This window comes from Hibiscus syriacus, unplaced genomic scaffold (assembly GCF_006381635.1).
Source record: "Hibiscus syriacus cultivar Baekdansim isolate YM2019G1 unplaced genomic scaffold, ASM638163v2 tig00110483_pilon, whole genome shotgun sequence".
NCBI lineage: Eukaryota > Viridiplantae > Streptophyta > Magnoliopsida > Malvales > Malvaceae > Hibiscus > Hibiscus syriacus.
Genome location: NW_024062759.1, coordinates 790,689 through 812,099, shown reverse-complemented (window position 1 = coordinate 812,099; position 21,411 = coordinate 790,689).

Below are 21,411 nucleotides of genomic sequence, written 5' to 3'. Positions count from 1 at the left end.
CTCAATACAACATACAATCATTCGGATAACTATAAATTTTGTCATATCCAAGACCCAACTCTTTTATCATTTTCTTCATATCTTTACATGATTGAGGGATTTTTGCAAAAGGAAACACTTCTCTTAGTAACTCCAACAATTGCGTAAAGAAGTTACCAGTCCACCCTCCCAGGCATTTTAAGTGGAAGAGACGAATGCAGAAAGAAAGCTTTGAAAACTTTGATCCCTCATAAAGTTGTTCATTCATTTCATTCAACAACTTGTAAAACTTTGTCGCTTCTCCATTTGGCTCTTCATCACATCCAATTCTTCTCATCTCAATGAAATCATTAACATCATCCTAACAATAATTTTCTGTAACATACGGCTGATGATTGTGCATATTAAATGCATCTCGTAACATCCCTTCCATGTCATCTTCTCTAAAAATTGGATGGTGAGAAGGAGCAGGATAAGTGGAATAACTCGTGGAAACAGATTTATCTGATACAAACTCTCCATGAAAGATCCATTTTCTATACCCCGAACAAATCCAAAAACAACTAGATGCTCATACACAACTTCACGAATGTGCCAATTAATGTTCACACAATTCTTACAAGGGCAAAGAATCATATTCTCTTGGCTTGCATTCATAAAAGCTAAATTTAGAAAGTTTCCGATTCCATTTCGATATTCGACACTTACCCTTGAGAAATTCATCCAACTCTTATCCATTTCGTATTTCTGGAGTTTCAATTTCAAAATGTTAAATGGTAATAATATTTAGAAACTTAAAACCACAACATCAAAAACTATCAGATATAGTGCATAATAAAATTTGTATAGTATAGAACTAATCACTCCTAAACAATTATTACTACCCTATAAGTTTCTATTAGAGACCACACAATGAAAAAATTAAAATAGCAAGAAAAGAATCATTAATAATAAATAATTATATAGTCAGGAGATACTCAATAACATTTAGTAGAAACTAATAGTTATAAAGCTAAGATGAGGCTGGCTTCTACTTGGAGGAAGAAGACAAAGTCACAGTAAAGAATGAGCCAAACCTAAATTCTAAATGTTTGACAATGGTCTACATTTAATCCATTAAACTTTGAAATTTTGATTAATTGAATTGCCTTATTTGTCGATGATTGCTAGACTTTTAAATATATTTATCTAACAACTTCCATTTTAGATGTCAAATAGGGTTAATGGTAAGACTCAAACACATGTTACCATATTTACATAATTAACTTAAAACCATATGATTATAAGGATTGTCATATATTGATGAGCAAAATTAGATGCGCAACAGGTTTTAAACAACTGTGGAGTCTGGTATGAACCTAATATCTCCTGCTAATTCTAAGATTTCCCTTGATATAATGTCAACAACATGTTCATATAGGACAACTACTGTTGAGGAAATGGACTTACAGTTGTATCTACTATGTAATAGATATATAAATTTACTTTTACTAATCTTTTTAGTTCGCATTTGCCTTTCAGAAGATATGTATATGTTTTAGACACCAAGGTGAACAATTTTCATAGTTTTACCATAATTTAAAATATACATTAATTGTTTACATTTCTAAATACCATTTTTTTAAGAAATCTAAATACCAATTTAAATGACATAAAACATATGAACTATGTTAATTAAATTCTGGACCTTGTACATAGAAAAAATAATAATCGTCCAGAATTTAACCTTTCTTCAGAATAGATGAGATACCATATTTACATAATTAACTTATAGCCACTGTCGGGATTCACTAACTGAGCAACATAATTCAGAAGGGCAAAAACTATTATCCACCATATCCGAATCTAAAAGAATCCAAATATAAATTTTAAATTATATTTCAAATATCTTAATATTACACTTTGAAACAAATCAGTCCTTTTCATGTTACCCTCATGCCACATCATTTAGGAAGTAAAGATACTTATTGCAATTTCGGTAAGTAAGCCACATCATATAAACACACACATACACGAATGCATTGGCTCGTACACACATACACGAATGCACTGGCTCGTACACACACAAGCAAACGAAAGGAATACCAAAAACCAGTTTGAACATTCATTAAATACAAAGGTTGAATAAAACTAAACAGACAAGAAATCCTACTACAAATGCACTACACTTTTATCCTATAGAAGATCCCTCGTCTGATTTTCCTTGATGTATTTGGTGTTCGAAGTGCTGGTTTCAATAATCTTAGGCCATTAGCTTCTCTAACTTCCAATTCATACCCATATGTCAACAACCATCTCTAATGTGGGCTAACAAAGGTTCAGTAGCCAATACAGTATAATTTCTAGCATGTGCACGCGTATACATGTTTGTGTTTCTAGCATGTGATTCACCTACAATGAACAGACACGCACGCACCTGGAAATAACAACAAAGTATTACAAATCTAAAATACAAGCATACCTTGTTTTGTGCCGCTTGGATTTTTATGTTTTTAGCACGGTGAGCAAACTTCAGTGTATTGTGCGTCTCTTCTGTGTTACTTGATGATGGAGTGACAGTGCAAATGAGCTGAAATTGTAGACAGAAAATAGAAATAATAAAATGAGACTTATTACTCTTTAAGAGAAGAATATGACGCCACATAATTGCAAATTTATTAGAAATTAAATTACCATTACGTGTCAAACAAAAAAAAAGACGTTTCCCCACATGAAATCTTATCCCTAGTTGATAAACTATAATAACCATATCCATGTTTTCTAACTGCCGTGCATTCACCTTTCCCTTTCTGGTTGATAAAGTTCATCGAATACTTTATTATACTCCGTACCCTATTTCAACTTTTCCCCCACATGAAATCTAATCCCTTTCGTTTAGATCACGTGCATATGGTTGTGTATCTAAGTCTTATACATAAATTATAATTCAAAGAGCCTGAAACCCATTATAAAAATAAATAAGTTAGCCTGTGCTTCTAGTATTCATGTGTGACAACCCATTTTTTAAACCACAAATTCCAGATTTCTTTATAACCTTTTATCAGAAATCCCAAGGGAATGCCAATTACATCAGCTAAAAATAATTAATTTTAATAATCTAACTATTTGCTCATGCTCCTCTTATATATTAATCTAATTTTCTATTTGTACCTTTAAAGCCTCCGCAGGTGTATGAAGAATTTATAGCTCCAACGAAGCACAAGTTTCAGCTGTACTGTCAGATAATCTGTATAAACTAAAATAAAAAGGACTTAAAATATAAGGAAATGTGGAATTTGCATCGTGATTCTACCTTATATTATTTAACATTGAGTGATCGAGTCAGTTTGTTCATATAACAACAAAGGTGAACTGTATAATTATAAAGCTTTAGAGTACTGTACTGAAGTTTCAAGATTTAAATAAAAAAAATATTAGTAGTACAAGTTACAACTAAGTGTTCTGTGCTTTCTCTATTGAATCAATGTTAATAATCTTGTTTGTTTTCGAATAAGTACAATAAGTTAAGCAATCTTCTAATCAACAGAGAAGCATAAAGTTTTTCCCCTGGAACCCAACAATCTGTACTTTAAACTCTCCTATATGATTATCAAATAAAAGAAATTATTGATCATTCAGAACAAAAACAGGAGGCAAATGAGTTAATAATATAATCATCTCAATTTTGATACAGAACATGAAAACTATAAAAAAAATCATTACAAGGAGAAGAAAGTATAAGGAACAGGAAAGTGGAAAGCACAATGTTAGAGAGAAAAGAATGTTACCTTTTGCAGAATGTCCAGCCCTGTGTAACAGTCATTTTATCAAACTCTTCAAGGGCAATGTATATAGGAGACGTTTTGCACGAAGATGAAGTTGGATTGATTTTGAGGTTTCTGTCAGAGAGAAAAGAGAGAATAATATTGGTGGGGAAGGCGAGGCGTAGCCAAGAGAATGAAGCAAATGATGCTCAGTTTGAGTTTGTTGATCGGCAAGACCTTTCTTTCCTTCGATGACCGATGAAACTGATGCGAGGGAGAGGCAGATTTTCCGAAAATGATGTTAGGGTTTGTATACTGGAATTTTGGGGGGTTTAAAGAAATTTGCGGCGTTTTTAATCCAAACACCTCTATAGGTATTTCTTTTGCGACGTTTGTGTTTAAAAACGCCATTAATGTATGACTCTATCGCGACGTTTATATTCAAACGCTGCTAAAGTAAAACTATTTTATGGCATTTGTCTAAAAAATGCCACTATAGATTACACCTATTGCGGCATTTTTATATAAACGCCGCTAAAGTATGAATATTTTATGGTGTTTTTTGAAAAAATGCCAATATAAATTACACCTATTACGACGTTTCTATAACAACGCCCCTAAAGTACAAATATTTTGCGGCATTTTTTGATAAAAAGACACTATAGATTTAACCTATTGCGGCATTTGTATAAAAACGCCGCTAATGTACAATTATATATCGGCGTTTGATTTAAACGCCGCTATATATTAACCATATTGCGGCGTTTGATGATAAACGCCGTAAAAAGTTAGGTATATAGCGTCGTTTTTGGATACAAACGCCGCTAATTACCTTAATTTATATAAGTTTGCTTGATTTTAAATATTCCATTTATGCTCTACATAAACTAACTTTACTATCATTTACTTTTACCTAATTAACAACAACCATACATTTTAATTAAGACAGAAGTTATGCATAAAAATATTTAACAACAAAATACATTAAAATTTAGAAACATTAAAGTTATGCATAAACAATCTTCACCATATTGTTCACTATAATTTAGTCTTCATTGCTCCTTCGTGGGGAAAGGACGTAGGAAAGTTGTTTTCCTTGTTTGACGACGCATCGTTAAGTTTTTCCTCTGTGTAAACTCTATATGGAGAAACTCTTCATCCATTTCACCAAATAAATCCCCTACCTCCGGTTCACCGAGAAGACTCCTTGCTCGCTTCAGTGCTTCACTTGAAACAGATAACGAACTTCCACCTACAGTATAAAACTTGATTGGAGGTGGCTTGGGAACTCAATCACTTGTTGGAAAAAAATTAAATAGATGATAGAAACGTTTACTTTGAGTAACAGTAGAGCCAACGTCGTCTTCATTGAGGATAGCTCTTGCTTTTACAATTGAAGATTCTTTCAACGCCACAGAGTTACCAAATTTGGTTGTAAACATCGGGTATTTATCCACTCCTCTATCATCATTCTGAATAAGCTTCGAACATCCTACATACATGCGCTCTATGAAATTTTAGAGTACAAAATAAAAATATAGCGGCAGAAACTTTCAGCGATTATTACCTTTAATTAGGAGATCGGCCATGGAAGGGTATGGAGCAATCGGAGTTCCATTCGGGTCATCATCGAGTTTCGACGGTAAGTTCAGACTGATAGCCTCCCAACGATAATTTGATCCATCATCAGAGAAAATACGCCACGTATACATTCCGACGATAATTTCTCTTACTCAAGGAAAGTCCTGCTCTTTTTACCACAACCATTTGTTCACGTTTTCAAAAGCTATTATTTTCCTATTCGAAAGCTATTATTTTTCTATTCGAAACCTAAAAAACAATGCTCCCAACCAGTAAAACACTATGTATAGATATGGGAAAGCTATTATTTTTCTCAATTACGTTATCTTTCAAGGTTATCCCCATTTTTAGAATACCAAAAAAATAAATGAAAAAGTTCAGTAGTGAGAGAAGGGATCAAACCATGCAATCGTGAGATAATTGTTCGTCGATGAGAGGCCCAATTTGGTTGCCAGAAAAGACAGAAGACCACGTCGCTTGGAATCGTGTGAGGGTCTTTATTGTACCAGAGAAATCCCTTTTGAAGATAACAGTGCTTAAATAATTTTAGGGATCAGGAAAGAGAAAAGGGAGAGCATATATTTACCCTGTGGTAGCGTTTTTAATAAAAACGCCATTATAGTACATGTATTTGCGGCATTTTAATAACAAACGCCACTATTGATGAGCCTTATTATAGCGTTTTTCTAAAAACGACACTATAAACCAACATATTATGGTGTTTATCAAAAGACGCCGCTACATTACTATATTATAACGACGTTTGTTGCACAAACTCCACTATAAACAACCCTGTTGCGGTGTTTTATAAAAAAAAACGCCACTAAATATCTACTCTTTTGTGGCATTTGTATCAAAACGCCGCTAAATTACTAGTCTTTTGCGGTGTTTGTTGAAAAAACGCCACTATAAATAACTCTATACCGATGTTTGTGCCATAAACGCCGCAAAATTACAACTCTATTGCGGCGTTTGTTGTAAAAACGCTACTAAAATATCATTTTGTGGCGTTTGCAATTTAAACGCCACTATATCCCCAAATTTTGTGGCGTTTACTCTCCAAACGCCGCTACAGAACACTTTTGTTGTAGTGTTCGAGTCTAGCTCAACTCACCTCGTTTACAACCCTAAACGTGACAGGTTTACATGGATTAAAATATAAGGTGACAAATTGTCACATCAGCAAAAAAATAAAGATATATATATAATTGATATTTTATCAATTACAACCAATGAAATGATGACACATAACATCGTGGTTATAAATTTAAGTTTTAAAATGTTTAGTTCTCATGGGATTGAACGTAAGAAAATAAAATTAAGGTGGTAACCCCTTTTCCACCCAGCCAAGATAATTTGTGTTAAATTTTGGGAAAGATATATTATATATCTTTTTTTTTCCTTTCTATGGCTTTATCAAAGTAATTGTATCCCAAATTCTCAAATCAGATTTTTTTATATACCGCTTGAGCAAGTTTCCTTTGTTAGATTACCACTATAAATCCAAGAATCTTCTCAAATATTCTAAGGTTAAGCTTGTTTTCCCAGATTCAAGTAATCGATTCTTTATTCTATCTTCTTTGATTATGGTTTGGGACTTATGATCTTTTTCACGATAAAGATTTTGCTGAAATTCTTTGTATTGTTCTTTGAATTTTCTAAAAAAAATCAGGGTTAAAATAAATATCAAAGGTATTTTTTTGTCATTATACAATTTTAATAAGGCAAGTTAAGTGGGACGAGGTGCGGTGCGGGGGAATTTAGGTACTATTACTATTTGTAGGACAGATTATTAGCCCACAACATATAACGGTGGTCTGAATGTCCTATAATTTACATAAATGCTCTTTTACCGAAATCTTGGATGAGATAAACTTACATTAAAAAGTCTGTTTAGTTGTGGTAATTTAAGGTTATTTTTAATGATATATACGATTTTATAACTAGAAATGAAATGGGAGAATGTTGAGGTTGTCGTATTTTTAAAAAATTTAAATTTTATATAATTATATATTTTACATTTATAAAATTTTGTAGTTTTGCACTCTCTTAATCTTTAATATATTTACTAAGATTTGCTTTTTGAAATGAAAGTGATTTGATTTTGAAAGTAAGGCCGATTGCAAACTAATTAAAAGTAAAATCGAGAATGTAACACAATGATCTTAAGTGCTTTTCAATTCTCACTTTTGGAATTGAGTCATTACTAGCTCTTGGCTAATAAGAAAATTATTAAGTATGATATCAATCATACTAAGCATGTTTTTGTGAAAACGAGTAAAAACTTAAAGCAATAAAACGAAATGAAAAGAAAATGAAGCTTTCTTGTAAAGAAAGAAGAAAATAACAAAATAGAATTCAAGATATCTTAAGTCATACCCTAAGGAGGGTATTTATAGACTTCTAAATCCTTAAAATAATATGGAATTTAAAATGAAAATAATCTTAAAGATAATTCAAACGTTTTGAATTCAAACATCAAATCTAAATTTCCTAAAATATCTCCTCAGATCATGCTGTCTAGGCTGCTTTCAAAATCTTCCTTGTGCCGACTAGACCTTCTAGAAACTGCCATATTAGACCAATATCGTGCCCATGTCTTTAGCCGCAGCCAGAAAATAAAAAAAATGCAGAATGTATCCTTTTACTGCCAGGAAAACAGATCACTGCAAAAAAAATAAGAGAAACACAACCCAGATCAACAATAATAAATTCATAAAATGGGAGAAATAGCAAGTAAAAAGTGACAATTTAAAATGCTCATCAAATACCACCCAAAACAGTAAAACAATATCATAAAATAACTATATATATATATATTAGAAAACCAGAATCAAAGATGGTGTTTTTATTTCAGACAACAAAGTCATATTTTTAAAATTAGAGAAAATAGTCTCTTTTTAAAATTAGAGAAAATAACCAAGCGCGTGTGGAACACACTAGAGAGTCTAATTTATTTCTCGGAAGTACATGATAATTATAAAAGAAGGGGAGGTAAAACTTCAAATAAATTGTGAATTGATTTCATAAGTGAGGTCCTTATTAAAAAGGGGTCGATAGCTAACAAAACAAATTAGAAATTTGACACATTAGGATCATTTAGGATTCAGATATATAGTAAGGGTACTCAGGAACAGTGACCCCAAAGTTATTCTAGAGTTTAGTATTGAGGCTTGTGGGCATTTTAGTCACTTTGATTTTTGAAGAAATCTTAGTAAGACTACTTAATAAGGATCAATGGTGATTTATAGTATTCAAGAATTCTTACGACTTATTTGGATCCTAAGTTAATCAAACGACTTATTTGGATCCTAAGTTAAATCAAACTAACAGATCCCCTCAATGTGGTTCTTACCAAGAATTCAGACATGAACACTTCACGTATGTCGATTCCTTAATATGCATTTTGAAGTTGAACAATTCACCTTCATAAATCTTCCTTAAACGAATCCCAAGGAGATGCAAATGTATTCATATGATATTTATCCTTATTCTCGTATTGAAAGAGAATTAAGAAGGGCTCACATACTCGAGTCATACTCCATAATCCTTATGGTCGTTAGAGCATTTAAAACATCACTAGTAATTTCAAAACTTATCCAAAAGAATTCATTTAATCCAAGTTATAAGGGTATTTAGATCATTTCAAAACTCAATGGTACTTTGATCATTTTAATGCTTGGGGGTATTTTGGTCATTTTAAGCAATTCGATTATATAGAGTACTTTCAGTAAATCAGTCTTCAGGTGTTGCTCATAAATCTAAATTTTTTTATCATGAGCCTTCACAAAGGTTATAACTGACTATCAGAAAGTCCAAACAAATCAGGAATTTAACAGGTAAATCGGTAGTCCTATCGGACCAAAATCTTAATTCTTAGGTCAATTCCACCTATTAGGGCAATATATATTCTTTTAAACCTTAAGGGTATCTTTGTCATTCTTCATCCAAAACATTATGGTAATAAAACTCTTAACAAGAAAAATCAAAATTTATGTTTCAAAGGTTAACTTCATTCAACTTAAAAATTATTATTGGTCTTCTGGTTCCTTATATGGGTCATTCGAGTCTTAATCAATTTACTAACATTATACTGAAATCGGAGCAGGTTTAAAATAATCTACCATAACTTATATTCAAATCATATTTAATCATGCATTGACCAATTACCAACATGTATCGAAAAGCATGCATAGGGTAGTAAAGTATTACATCAATTTTCGCGCTATATCGATCCAACCGATCAACAGACTCTCTAGGAGGCGGACAAGCCTCACGCGTAGCGGCAGTGTGTGGGGGTGCCTACGTAAAAAAATTTGTAAAAATTACTACAATTCATTTTAAAGAGTTTTGAGACACTTAACAAGCTCGGTTCACAACGGTGAATGGTGGAGAAATCGATTACGCTTTGTTTGGAAATTTGATTCACCTCACCCCTTCCTAGGTTGGCTGCAACGATGAAAAAACGAACATGAGTGAACTCAAAAAAATGCAAGGATTCCAATAGTTCAGAAGGTGTCGTAAACGAAGCTTCGATCGATGACAGAACGTGCTTTAAAGTTTATTGGCTAAAAATTTCCAAAAAGGGAAATGAGAGAGAGTGATAATTCATTTTCCAGAAATGGAAAGTTTCTTGGCTTGGGTTTTAAACTCAACATATTTGAAAAATTGTAAAAACTATGTCATAAGTCCTCAAAGTTTTAATTGCTTTCTTAATTTGCCACTAAGTTGATTAAAATTTCACTTTTGGACCATGAATTTAACTAAAATTTTAATTTAATCCCTAAAATAAATTTAGCCCTTAAAGTGAGGTGTGATACTGATTATCAAATATTCATGAACATAAATAAATGAATAAGCCTTTTATTCGTGTTCATTTATTTAATTAATTAAATATAAAATTTCACTCATGTTCATTCGTTTAATAAATAAATAAATATAAATGAATTTCCCGCCCAAGAGTTCACTTAACATTTGGTTTATAAGGCTATTCAATATCAATTCAAGTTCTGCTCACCTATAATCATGTTGATGCCTATTAATCCAAAGAAAGGGTGGTGACACGTGGTAATATATTTATTTGAACACATGTACGTAACTGTTACCCAGACAAACTCAACAGACTTCCTTTTTATCTTTTTTTTATGGAACAACCTTAGCGCACAAAATGGTCTACGTCCTCTCCCCCTCAATTCTTTATAGTGTTAGAATTAGAAATTTTAAATTATTTATATTATTTTTCAAAAATTAAATTCATATTCGATTAGCTCTTGACACTAATTTAAATATTTAATGTTTGCATGTACTATACAAATCATGACGTACCTTGCCTTAATTCAATGCAATATGACAAACATTATATTTAATCACCAATAATCACGAGGTGGGAAATTTAGGTCCGTACAAGCGCATTTTGAAGTGGAAACTATATCCGCCGCCCTAATAGTTTTATATTTCTCATGCAAATAGCTTGTTGTTAATCTAATCAGATTGATTAACGAATGACTCAAGCAAAAGCAATGAAATTAAAGTTCATAAACCTAACCTTACTGACCAAACAACAGTATACTCTTATATGATAGTTTCTTTTATATCATAAGTAAAATCAATGGACCGTCATATTTCCATTCTTAAAATGGAATATGCCCTGAAAGTGTCACCCTAATTAATGATGTTAATTGTCGTGTATAAATCCGTGGATTGAATACTTAATCAAATATAACCCTTCTCTTTTCTGTCTTTGATTTGATTTTTTATAAGCTTTACTTTTGTTTATATAAAGGAACTGGGATTTAAGAATCTTTGCCTTTTAAGTAATCTATAATTCTATTAATTTATTAATGCATTCGCACTTTACTAGGATTAGAAGATAAAGATTAAGGTAAAAGCTTTTCAAGTTACCAGAACATATAACATAATCAATTACCAAGTCTAGTCCTGTAAACGAACCGAACGTTTAGTAAATAAATTCATGAATTACTTGGTGGAAAGTTTGTTTATGTTCGTTTAGTTATTAAATGAATGAACATGAACAAGATTTTATATTCGTTTAATTAAATGAACAAACACGAACAAAGAACTCATTCGCTCATTTACGTTTGTGAACATTCGATAATCCATTCATTTATGTTCATTTGTTTATGTTCTCCATACTCATTTAAAATATAAAGACTTCATAAATTTTAACCTTAAACTCATTAATATTTTTAAATTCAATTAATTTTAAACCCAAATAAAAAATACTCAAATCAATTAAAGAAAACATAAATCCTAAAATTATTTGAAAAGAAAAAAAAACACTTCTCAAATATAAACCTAATTAATTTTATGTTCGTTCGTTTATATTCATTTACGTTTGTTCATTCATTTGTATTTATTTTTGTTCGTTTATCATTTAAACGAACGAACACAAATAAGCTAAATTTCTTCACGAACAAGATTTTTTTTTCATTTCACAAATAAGCTAAATTTCTTCACGAACAAGATTTTTTTTTCATTTAGTTGTTCGTGTTCGTTTGTTTGTTTAGTTAAAATTAAACGAACGAATATAAACATATCATTATTTGTGTTCGTTCGGTTCGTTTACAGGTCCAACCAAATTTGCTTATTAATAAGGTTTATTTGTTTGGTTGTAATTGGTTTTCTGGAAATTGAATTCTTGAAAATGAATTACATTTCTAGAAAACGTTTTCCAGAAAATGTTTTTCAGGAAAATGAATTACATTTTCTAGAAAATGTTTTACGATGTTTGGAAGATGTCTTAAAAACCTTATTTCCATTAGTTGATGAGTTTTTAAAAATTATTTAATACAAATATTAAATACAATAAATAATATTATTTATAATAAAACTTAATATAGTTATTTTTAAAATATTAAAATAATTTATTTATTATTAAATATTTTTTATAATTTTATTAATAAAAATATTAATTTTGGTATATTTTTTTGAAATAAAAATATTATAAATATTATATTAATTATTTATTAAAGTAATAGTGTTATATTATATTTTAAAAATATTAATTAGTATATTTTAAATATCTTTAATAAAATATTATTAGATTATTATATTAATTTAATATAAATATATTATCATTATTAATAATTTAAAATATTATTTCTATGAAATTAGAAAATAATATAAATTTATTAATAATTTATTATATTATTAAAATAAAAAAAAATATCTTATATTATATTATTATAATATAATTGATTATTTTATTATAATATTATAAATATAATATTATATTAAATTATATTATTATAAATATTAATAAATATATTTTAAATATTTTAATAATTAATTTTTAATTAAAATGATATTAAAATATTTTATTAATATTAAATTCATAAAATAAAATTATTTTGAGTATTTATTCTTTGAAGTGAAAACTTCGGAAAAAGACTTACGGAAAATCAGACCGTAAGTCATTTTCCAGAAAACACAGAGAAAATTTTGTTGACCAGGAAAATATTTTACTTTGACCAACCAGTTTTCCTCTACTAAACACTAGAAAACATTTTCCGAAAAATGAATTACGTGAAACAAACACGGGATTTCAGGAAAAATCAATTCCATAATTAGTTTCCCTAAAATAACAGACCCTTAAAATATTATTCTGAGACAATCATCAATCTAAAAAAAAGAATGTGATAGACTGAAAGGGCGTGAAAACGATTGTATTCTTAAAATGTTTAAATTTTTTACATAATTTAAATAATTTTTATTTATTTGTAATCAATTCAATTACCAATTTTTAAATTGAATCAAAACAACCTCAATCCATTGTTTGACTTAGAAGAGCTCATCAAGTGACCTAAATGAAAATAGAATGTTATTTTTCTAAAGGTGTTAGATTACAATTGTACCTTTAGAGTGTGAATTGTCAATAGATTAATAAGGCTTTGAATAAATACTTACTTATAATCACTTATATTATTAAAAAAATATATATATAAAAGATAATTTAATGTTTATATATTTTTCTATTCAAAACCTTAGTGGGTCAATTAACAAATCTAGGCCCAAAGATTTTTGTGAGATTGTATGTAGGGCTTGTTTGGGTTATATTCAAAGGTAGCCCTTAAGATTTTACAAAATATATTCCGTTCCCTTGCGAATGCGTTTGATTCTAGCATTAGAGTAAGAATTTTGCTCTAATTCAAAGAACATGTTTCAAATCCTATTTTATCAAATAAGGTAAGTGTTGAAAACATGATCTGATTCATTAAGATTGAGATTGATTAAAAGGATATTATGCGTATACTTTGAAAATTAGTTAGTGGGTCAAAATAAATGAGTGAAGTCAGAGATGAATAATTTGAATTTCTTTAGTTATTTAACCATGGAAGAAGAGCTAACTCTAATTTACATCAAAGTTCATCAGTCAATCAAATTAATAATTGGACAACTATACGTCTGCTCCCGTACCCATTATTCCATAAAGTTAGGAGGAGCAGATGATGCTGGCAATGGCTGTATCTGTGGCCCAACCTAGAGCTATGACAATTGGCAAGCGGTCCCGGAGTTTCAAGGCAGTAGTTATATGGACAGGCTTCCAGCGATCTTGCTTCTCCAACGGGTGATACTGGCAATGGCTGTTAACTAGCCGGGTCCCAACTCTCGAGCACAGTAAATTATCATGTCAATATCGTAAAGTGCCATATTAGTAAGGTAACGATCAATGAAGAAAATCGTTGCGCAAAGGAATATATTGAATTTTTTATAAGTTTAAGGATCACGTTAAGTATAGTTATTTACTTATCCCCTTTTGAACATAGCTTAAAATGTTCTTAAATTTAATGTTCAGTATATTAATCTATGTAGGTATCAATTTTAAACATTTACAACAATAAATTACATATATTTTAATTTAATAATTATTATCGAGTACAATTCATCTAAAAACAATTATATACTTCAAATAATAAAAAAATACTAAAAAAGATTAAAATTTAAATACATTTTGACACTACAATTAAATTGTATAATTACAAACAAAATTTGTCACAACAAATCTAAATCTCATTATTTGTTGTGACAATTTTTTCTGTTATAGTTAATAGAACTTTTAGTTACAAAAATTGTTACTATATGACTTTAATTTGGCACCAAAAAATCGTAATAAAATTTATTTTTTCACCATATGTTACACATGTTTGTTAATTGCGACAAAATATTATGACAATTTTAGTTTTTGTCATAATTGTATATCTTTTTTTTTAATTTAATGCGATGATTATTTATTTTGTCATAAAAAATTTATAATAGTACAAAAAAAATTAAAAAAAAAATTGTCACAATAGTAGAAATTACTTGTAGTGTACTTATCAAGAATTCAGACAATAACACTTCACGGATGTCTATTCCTTAATACCGATTGCATTTTGAAGTTGAACAATTCACCTTCACAAATCTTCCTTAAACGATTCCCAAGGAGATGCAAATGTATTCATATGATATTTATCCTTATCCTCGTATTGAAAGAGTATTAGGAATGGCTCACATACTCTAGTCGTACTTCATAATCCTTATGGTCGTTAGAGCATTTAAAACATCACCCGTAATTTCAGAACTTATCCAAAAGCATTCATTTAATCCAAGTCATGAGGATATTTATGTCATTTCAAAACTCAAGGGTATTTCGATCATTTTAATGCTTGAGGGTATTTTGGTGATTTTAAAAAATTCGGTTATATAGAGTACTTTTAGTAAATAAGTCTTCAGGTGTTGCTCAGAAATCTGGAAAAAAAATTATCATGAGTCTTCACAAAGGTTAGAACTGACTATCAGAAGTCCAAATAAATCAGGAATTTAACAGGTAAATCGGTAGTCCTATTAGACCAAAATCTTAATTCTTAGGTTAATTCCATTATTAGTGGCAATCTGTGTTCTTTTAAACCTTAAGGGTATTTTTGTCATTCTTCATCCAAATATTTATAGTAATAAAACTCTTAACAGGAAAAATCAAAATTTATGTTTCAAAGGTTAACTTCATTCAACTTAAAAATTATTACTAGTCTTCTGGTTCCTTATATGGGTCATTAGAGTCTTAATCAATTTACTAACATTATACTGAAATTGGAGCAGGTTTAAAATAATCTACCATAACTCATATCCAAATCATATTCAATCATGTATTGACCAATTACCAACATGTATCGAAAAACATGCATAGGATAGTAAAGTATTACATCGATTTCCACGCTACATCGATCCAACCTATCAACAGATTCTCTAGGAGGCGGACAAGCCTCACGTACAACGGCAACGTGTGGGGTGCGTGCGGTGGCTCTGGGCGTTGAAAAAATGTAAAAATTACTACAACTCATTTAAAGGAGTTTTGAGACAATTAACAATCTCGGTTCACAACGGTGAATGGTGGAGAAATCGATTACGCTTTATTTGGAAATTTGATTCACCTCACCCTTTCATAGGCTGACGACAACGATGACAAAATGAACATCGGTGAACTCAAGAAAATGCAAGGATTTCAACAGTTCAGAAGGTGTCGTAAACGGAGCTTCGGTCGATGACAAAACGTCCTTAAAGTTTATTGGCTAAAAATTTCAAAAAGGGAAATGAGAGAGTGTATTTGCATTTTTCCAGAAATGGAAAGTTTCTGGCTTGGGTTTTAAACTCGACATATTTGGAAAATTGTAAAATTATGTCATAAGTCCTCAAAGTTTTTAATACTTTCTGAATTTGCCACAAAGTTGATTAGAAATTCACTTTTGGTCCGTTGCGAATGCGTTTGATTCTAGCATTAGTGTAAGAATTTTGCTCTAATTCAAAGAACGTGTTTAAATCCTCTTTTATCAAATAAGATAAGTGTTGAAAACATGATCTGATTCATTAAGATGGAGATTGATTAAAAGGATATTATGCGTATACTTTGAAAATTAGTTAGTGAGCCAAAATAAATGTGTGAAGTCAGAGATGAATAATTTGAATTTCTTTAGTTATTTAATCATGGAAGAAGAGCTAACTCTAATTTACATCAAAGCTCATCAGTCAATCAAATTAATAATTGGACAACTATACGTCTGCTCCCGTACCCATTATTCCATAAAGTTAGGAGGAGCAGATGATGCTGGCAATGGCTGTGTCTGTGGCCCACCCCAGAGCTATGACAATTGACAAGCGGTCCCGGAGTTTAAAGGCAGTAGTTATATGGACAGGCTTCCACTGATCTTGGTGATACTGGCAATGGCTGTTAACTAGCCGGGTCCCGACTCTCGAGCTCATGCAACTAGTTTAATGGTCAAGGTAGTGATGATCCAAACCAAACACTATTATCATTCCACATATATGCAAGCCTGATTGATTTCATTTATTAACATCTTCATATTTGTTTTTTTTTTTTTTTGTAAATTATGTGGTAAGCAATTTTTTTAATAGAAGCAGTTAGTCTTATTAAAATATAAAAAAAATGTCCACAATTATAATATGATTTACAATTAACATTCTAAAGTAAATATATAATATGGACATTTTACTATAACATTAAAACAAGAAACTAATCACTTTAGATCATGTAAAAACTATACGTGAAAAAGGTTAAAACCCAACTAAAAGACTCGAACGATAAATAGATACGAACAAATCTGACTGAATCGACAAATAAACCACAAAATATGATTAAGCCATTGAAAGACCACTGAGAACTACAAATTAAATCTAGCGTCGTGAGAAACTATCTACAAACGTAAAATCGTGTATCTAAATTTAATCTGAGGGGCCATAGCAGGGAAGATCAACATTATTATAAATAAGCGTGATTTTATCACTCGTTGCATCATCAAATCCAACTCTAAAAAATAAAATAAAAAGAATTATCAGACGATAGAATGAAAACGAAAAACATGCCACTAAAATATAAAAAAACGTGTTACAAAGATAGAATTATTCTTATAAATAACTGACAGTTAACTATCAATATCAAAATCACTATCACTGTTAATTAAATAAAATTAAAGAAAAATTAATCTGATCTTTAGAGACTCACATAAACTCGAAAGAGAGAGAGCGACAATTTTTTTTCCTAAATTTTAAAATGAAGTGTAACAAGCGTGATAAAATCCCATTTCAAAGTGATAATTGTGGATTGTGATTTGAATTTTGTGAAATAGACTTGAATATGGTAACGAGTGTCGGTAAATTTTTATGTAAATCTCAATTGAGTCTTGAGTATATCTTAAACTGGGTAAGTCATTCATGACTTAAACTTTTATGTAAAAAAAATAGACTTGAAACAACAATATATCTCTTTATTATTAAAACAGTAACGACATTGGTCGATTTTATCAGATTATATAATTGGATTAAAAACAACAACAAAATGTTTCTTTCTGGGTAATATTTTTGCTACAAAAGAAACATCAAAGATATCCGTTATTTTTTTTGTGAATTGGTATAAATTCATTTAAGGAGATACCATTTATTTGATAAAGTTATTAGTGTATTTTACACATGCTATATAAAAATAAAAGAAATATGAAAAATGAGAATGTAGGTGTGAGTGAATGGGACGTGGGGGATAGAGAGATGAATATGAATCCCAGCTATGATATGTTGGGCCGACTGCCTCTCCTCGCTGGTTTACCCCTTCAAACTTCCTCAAATGCATTTATTTGAATGTGGACGTATCACATATAAATAAATGTAAAATGGTAGGGTATAATATAATTTTCTAAAAATTTAAATCAGATATAAAACTATGTGTTCCACGTAGAATCACACATTAAGGAAAACCATCGGAACACTTTGCCATGGATCAACACAAATTACTCTCCATTATTATTATTCCCCTATAGCTTGGGACCAACTATTAGTTTCATTAATTTTGAGTGAATGTTGATATAAAACAAGCATTATTCATATAATTTATTTAGGTTTAATGTACACATGAATTGAATACATTGAAAAAATTTGGGTAGAAATACATTAAACCAGGATTTAAAAGTGTCACATCTCTACACGCGGTTGGGCCTACGGGAATACGCACCCTCCGTTTCCAGCTTATTCCTTTTTAAAACTCACTGGTCCCAAATTAATAATAAATAAAACAATTGGGGCAACTTTCCTTTATATATTTATTTATTTGTCCAATCAATCAATTGATTTCGAAATTATATTAAGCATGATATATAAAATATTTAGTCGTTAATTATAATGGTCAAAGCTTCAAATTCGTTATGTGTAATATTTTAAATTTTTAAACAATTATTTTAGAAAAAAGTTAGGCCCAATTTAATATTCAACTAATTCAATTTAATCAAATTCAACTTGTTAGTTTTTAACTTTGAACTCTGATATTTACCGCTAATCAGTAACGGAGTCATAATTAAATATTAACAGAGGTTTAAATATTAGACTATTTAAAAAAATATAAAGATTTATTATGTATTTAAACTCGAAATTCAGCATGAATCAAGTGATCTTAGTGATTAAGGGACTGTTGTTATCATTGAAGTTCTGAGTTCAAGCACGTATGTAGGGGTATGAGTGTTCATTGTCAAATAATTGAAAGTATTTGTATATATATTATTTTGTATTCACCCTAAATTAAAAAAAAACCTCAAAAGATAACTAATTTGTCTAATATTTAAACTTAAATTGTAATTAGACCGAAAATTTGAGAACACATACTTATCATTCTTTAGTTCGACCCATACTTAGTTAAATATTTAATAAATTTTTATATTTTTTAAATTTAAATAGTTATTTTTATATAAGTCAAAATATTATTAAACTAAAATTATATCAAATATATAAATTTTAACAAAGACGGGACCTAGTTTTAAGAAATTAGAATTAATAAATCTCAAATATTAAATTGAATCTAATTGTTAATCGTTTTAAAAAAAATCTTGATCGTTACAAATTTTTTTGAAATGATGATGATGAGGAGGACTTGAACCTGTCTTTGGTACCTAATACTAACACATAATATTGTTTAGTGAAATCATTTGTCAAATCTCTCTATTATAGAGGTTTTATGGATTAAATCAAATTAGATCTGTATATAAGTTTATGTATAATAATTTTATTTGAAATAATAATAAATTTTAATAATGTGGAACGATTATAATGTAATATTTGTGTTGAATTAAGATTTTGATATAATAATGAATTTTTAAAATTGATTTTGAACTTAATTGAATTTATTAAAAATAATTAAAAGTCTAAATTAACTTGAAAAATATATTAAAGAATGTATAAAATGATGGTCAAGCTTCCCAAGGTCAACAAGAATCATATTGAACAAACTTACCAACATCAAAGAGTTCTCTAGTGCTTAATTTGTCAAATTTTTTATTGTAAACACACATGTGAGCTACATTGTTTATTTTGCTCAAATGTAGATCGGGTAAGTGCTTATTCTGTGCAAACATATTTGTCTTGTGAGGTTTTATCTTTTGTTTGTTAAATTTGTATTTTCTTTTTAGGAGAGTGTGTATTCAAAGTTTGGGTATAATCCTTGAAGTGTTGTAAGGTTACTCATTGCCCTCAAATGTTAACAAATCTAGTGTATTTGAGTGGATGTAAACTTTGGTTTAGAAAGTCGAACCACTCTAGATCCTTGTGCAAATCTTTCTATCTTTCAGTTACTTTCACACAAATTTTTTAAAGGTTAATTCATCTTCCTCTTGGTGGTTTCCAATTGATCGAAAAAGCTAACAATTTATTTAGATTTTTTTAATCTATGAATAAATGATAATGCATACACTACATATCATACATACATAACTATTTAAATCCAAATTCTCCAAAGAGAAACATTTCATTCTACTATATAAAGTTTGGTTTAAAATAAAATTTGGTTTTATTAATTTTTTATCATTATAAAATTTATTTAATTAAATCAATCCATTTAATAAAAGATGGATTAATTTAAATCGATTTTTTTTTATAATAAATAAACAAAGGTAACACGATAAGTGATGTAACAAGTACTTTCATTATTACAATTGTGATTAGGTAGACACCAACTATTATTTTGATAATTGCTTTCTTTACAATCCTCATGTCAAATAACTATTGTTTTCTATTGACTTTAGCTAGTAAGACCATTTTCATTTTGGGACTCGAGGAATAATTTGCACGTAAAGTTTGAATAATTTAATCCCAAGGTCTGGTATAAAAAAATAAAACTTAATACATCGACAAATCGACATGTTTTATGTCATGTCATATGATTATTTTACATAATTGACGGTGTAAAAAAATTCAGTTGCTTGTATTATTTTTAACCCAGTTGTTGTTGAAAGTAGGAGCAAGAATCTTCAATTATAGTTTCTTTGTTGAGGAAACCCTAATAAAATATTGTATAGCTTCACCACCCAATTTTGGATGCTGTCTCATAACTAATATTCCTTTTATGTGCTATTGTATATTTATTTATGTATGTATGTAATTTATTGTCCATACAAATTAATAGTCAGCATTTTAATTTAAATTTATAGTTTTTCAGTCACTTTAAATAATATATGTTTTCTTAATCGAGATCTTTTTTACTAATATTATTATAATTATAATATTTAAAAAGTTGAAAACTTGAACCCACTTTATATTAAAAAATTGAGAAAGTAAGGAATACGACTAATTTATACCATCTTTTAAAAGTATTTTAAGCGATTTATGTGATAAAAAATATTATTTTTAAAAATTTTGAGTTCAAATAATTATATTTATGAAATATGTACTTTATCAATAGTTGAAACTTTTTTATACAAATAATATCTTTTAATCGTTTTAAATTATTAAAAAATAATAACCCATGACAGTCTTTTTCTATCTTTATTTTTATGTATGCTCAAATATATTTAAATATATACTAATATTTTTTAATAATCAATGAAATCATTAACCAACTGAAATAACTCACGTTTAACAATTCATCACCTTATTAGTTTGCTTTATTTAACGAAAGTGGTTGATGAAAGAAATATTTTTACTGTATTAACAAGAAAGATGGTTACATTCACAAAAACAAGCCCCGTTAAAGTCGAAAAGAAAGGAAAAACTAAAAAATTACACAGTTTCTATTCCCAAGTGTAGGAAAATTTGATCCTAAAGAGCTTTCTACTTCTATTTTTCT